Source organism: Lampris incognitus, chromosome 11 (genome assembly GCF_029633865.1).
Source record: "Lampris incognitus isolate fLamInc1 chromosome 11, fLamInc1.hap2, whole genome shotgun sequence".
NCBI lineage: Eukaryota > Metazoa > Chordata > Actinopteri > Lampriformes > Lampridae > Lampris > Lampris incognitus.
The window spans coordinates 50060444-50065011 of NC_079221.1; the positions used below are offsets into that span (position 1 = coordinate 50060444).

Sequence of the window (4568 nt, forward strand, 5' to 3'; positions counted from 1 at the left end):
TTGCATTGTAATTTTATAAAATAGATAATGTGCCTCAATGCTGCCACCAACAACCTGGCTTCAACGGCATTTGCTGCTTTCAAGCAGGCTACGGAAAGATATGGCATTCCCTCAAGGTAAACTTTTTAAAAAAAATGTGAACATATTTGGCATGGGATCAGAAAGATCCACTTCATTTTGATCATTTCAGTTCAGTTTTTCACCTTAATACTTTCCTGTAGGACTGAATTTTATGTACTCAAAGCTGTGTGGAGAGGTAAATGTTAATGTAACCCACATGATTACATGTACCCTGTGACATATGTAAGTTCCACTAGTAGCCTCTAGGAGGCACACGATCTACAGAGTTTAAACCATAAAAACAACCGTCAACAATAGAGAAGAGAGAATGAATCTGACGAGAGAAAAACTGGAAGAGAAGAGAAATACGGATATTTTGAAATACGGACAACTTTGACTATGGATACTTGAATTATTGATATTTGAACTACGGATATTTGAAGTACAGGACATTTGAACTACGACATAAAGATCCCTCCCACGAAGCTTCCTTGGTGAGCCACTAGCCAAAGCTAAAAGTAAACAGCTTTCTGTGTTCCATGTAATCTTAGCCATTTACGTAGGATATGTTGATTTTATCCAAAGACAGATGATCTCCTGTTGAAGGAAGAAGGAAGACTCTTGTCTCTTGTGTTTTGTACGCTGCTGGAATCCTGGTGAGCTAAGAGTTTAAAATCTTGAAATCTAAAGACTGACAATTGTCGATTGGTTGCTAAGCTAAGGTAACCCAGCTAAAACATATCTATGATCCTTAGCAGTTTCACCTATGATTCAGAGCTTTAAAACCAGTCAGGACACCCGATCCATAGGGTTTATTTGATGTAGGAATGTTAGACATTTTAATATAATAATATGCTGGTTGTTAAAAAAAACTGTAAGCTCCGGTTGCCACTAGCCACCGAGCCAACTCGGGCTACATGGCATCCATGGAAACCATAGCAGCCAGCTAGACGTGAATTCACATTGATCGTGCCGTCTGACCGTCATGCAGCCTGGCTGCGATGACATTGTTTTTAACTGTTCTTACAGCAATAGGCTGTTGTCATTCAACCGCATATTAGTTATATGTAGGAAATGATTTGATTCTGAGAATTGACTCTAGATTTGGGTATTTTTATTTTGTTTGTAATTGTTTGATAGAGATTGCAATTAATAAGGAATCTGTACAATTTTGTGCAGACTGGTTTTTTTAGTACCCCGAATAACCCCCCTTGCTACACCTTTTGGAACCCTTGGATACCCCCATCATCGCCCTCTACATTAACTTGCCCCTGTGATTGTGGTAGGATCTGGACATTGCACCTTGCACAAATTGGAAGACTGAATCATTCCCCCTTTTCTTTTCTTTATTATTTTCTTTGAGTGCACTCAAACTTTATTTTGGATTATTTTGTTTAATTTGTTAGTGTAGAATATGGCTGCATAAGTAATATATTAGAAGGGTATAAAATAGAATATAGATAGATATAGACAATGAATAGAATATTAAGAAGAACTTTTAAAAAGTATAATAGAGTAATATATATATATATATAATATAACACATCTCATTTAGTATTGATATTGAAATAACTTGACTTTGAACTGTTGAAATAAATTGTTTTTTTATTGTAAACTATACCCACGAGTGTGTGTGTTGTCTTTGGGGTGAGTACTAGAATCTGGTCTAGAAAAAAACCTACACCAATCTCCACTGAACTTAGACATTAGACTGTAAACTGTCCCTGCGCAAGCATAGGCCCATTCCCCTGTCGTGCAGGTTACATTAAGTATAGGTTGTAATGGGTCTCTTGTACTTGAGTTGGTTGTATGGCACTATCAATATTACCAGGGCACAAGTTGCCACAATAGTGTCACCCTCTTTCTAGGGATGGGTCGGAGCCTTTAAAAAGCTGACACAGACTGTTGCCATGTATGCTGTATATTAACTTAATACACAAACACTGGTGTTCAGTGGTTTGGATGTTGAGATGTATCTAAGCCACACTTGACATGTTTACACAAATCTGACAAAACTTGTCACAAACTTTGTCATTTTGCACTACTTTATCTCCTGTGCATCATAGGGTCAGAGGGGATCAAGGCATTGAGAATGTTGACATTGCCAGGTTTATGTTCACTATGCGGGGTACCGACAGGGGAAGCTTCATGTCAGGAAAAAGCGTTCACAACCAAAGGTTTGTCATGTCTGCCTCGTTCATTAATTCTCTATAACAGTGCACCTCAGCGGCCATTGTGCCTTACTTATTAAAATTCTTCTGGCTGTTGTACATTTGGCAGGGTTAAAGAGATTGTATTTGTCATTGTCATTAGAATCGAACGTCTGTGGCGGGACGTGAAGACCTGTCTCACCTCCAAATACTACAATATGCTTCGGGGGGCTGGAACAGGATCAGTTGCTGGATGTTTCTTCCCCAGGTTCGAACCAAAATCACTTTTACGGAGCTTGTCTGAAGAGTATTGCTAATGGCGTGAATAACATTGTCAAAAAAGGTTATTTGGTTCTAAAAACATTTATATGTGACTATTGTGCTATTTTGTGTTAGCCTTGATGCAAGCAGTCTTCAGAGGCACAATTAATTTGAAATGTTTGACTGCCAGTACTGGCTAAAACCTAACCTTCATATTACCGAGACAGTGGATATGTATGCATTACTCATTTCATGGTTTAACCCCTGCCTTTACCTATCATGAACTCAACAGAAGACCCTTTCTGTGTCCACCTGGTCTTTCTCCCCAAACTGAAGATGGACCTTGAAAGTTTTGTGGAAGGTTGGAACAATCATCCTGTCCAAACTGAAAATGATAGAACTCCTGAGCAGTTGTGGTGGCTGGATTTGATGACCACAGATATTGACAAGCCAGAAAACATCGAGGCATGTTTTCTAAACATTGTTAAGTGTTAAAACATTGTATAGTGTTTGATAATTGGGTCAGGTTTTGGAATCCTGTAACCTTGGGGGTGGTATTGTTCTATGCAAACAAGTACTATTATGTCAGATACATGTTCTAGGAGGATAGACTACCAGCCACAAATGCCATGTAAAATTCTGCTTTTTCTCTTCTAGGACATTGAGGAGCCAGACATTGACTGGGATATTGCCATAGACCACAATGGTGAAACAGAAGGAGTGATTGTGGTTCCTCACATTGACTGTCTGGTGAGCGAGGAACAAAGGGAAGGTGTTCAGGCCCTCCTTGAGCAGAGTGACCCGGACATGGCCGCTATTGTACCTCCTATGCCGCGAATATTTGAGCCCCTCTTAACTCCCACCCCCCCCCCAAGGACTCCCCCACCCACTGGTCTCTGGTGCGACCCTGATTAATTGTATTAATAAACTGCTCATTCAGTTACAACAGCCTACCTCCTTGTGTGCCATGCCAGAAAATCTATTAGTTCTCTTGTAGATAATTTATCTAATTTAACTGTGCCTTTTAGGTAGCAGTCCACTAGTTTTCTGAGTTGTTTCAATTTCAATAGATTCTTGGTCCTGCTTTGTACAATTAACAAAGTTGGGGTTCACTCCAATATGTTTGTAAATACAACAGTGTATGTAGAGGTACCTAGCTATGCTTTGCAGCATTTACGTATTCTGAAGTTTTTCTGAAGTAGGCCTATTAAAATCTGGCAAAACAAGACTAACAATCAAGCATTATTTGTAGGTCCAATGTTAAAAAATCTACAGACATACAGCAGCAGATTTGGAACATTACTGATGTCAAAATGTATGACTTGTTCTGATATTACAGGGGACATACAACAGGGTGGTAGTTGAATGTCACATTCTACCTTGTTCCTTGGCTCTACTGTATTTAATGCAATGCAAGTGTGAATGGTACATGGAACTACCAAAATTACTTTTAAACAATCTAGAGGCAAGCAATAACCGTAGCCTATTTTGGGGTGTATCAACATTTCCCATTTAAAATTTGCTATTCAAACTTAAACACTTTGGTAATTGCAAAAGGGTCCCTAATTTATAAAACACCTTGGTTTTACTTAAACCAATTTTGGGATGCTGTCTGTGACACTACATAGCTCTAATGGATAAATAGAATTACAAATGTAGTCGTTTTATATACAGAATTTTATGTCAAGACAAGTTGACCGGGATAAAAATAGTAAACACATTCGGCCTTCTACCATTAACATGGCTGTGCCCACTAAACTCATAGCAACAATCTACTGGCCAAGATACATTTCTTCTAGACGACCTGTTAAAATGATCAAGGTAAACAGTTTCTTGGCAGAATCTTTACTTCAAGACAGGCAGTAGAAATGTTGACAAAAGAAAAAAAGAGCAGCGGAGTTCGAAAACGAAGTGGTAATGGCGTCTTCTTCGGGGACTGGGAGTTCACTTTCCCGGGCTTTCTGAAAGGAGGGCTGTCAATCAAATCTCGCTCTTCAGAAACGACCAATCACAGCAGAGCCAGTACCGCCCCTGGTTCCCTCCCCCGCTGTGCCAAAACTTTCGAGCGAGAGAGCAGAAATTCACTTCGCGCGAGCA

General features: G+C 39.4%; 1 long non-coding RNA gene across 1 annotated transcript; it reads left to right on the forward strand.

Annotated features, from left to right (window-relative positions):
* Positions 1-393: 393 nt before the first annotated feature.
* Positions 394-2913, forward strand: LOC130121267 (uncharacterized). The gene is made up of 5 exons (XR_008811032.1): positions 394-554; positions 646-716; positions 2127-2237; positions 2374-2478; positions 2764-2913. It is a non-coding gene; the product is annotated as an uncharacterized LOC130121267 (long non-coding RNA).
* Positions 2914-4568: the final 1655 nt, after the last annotated feature.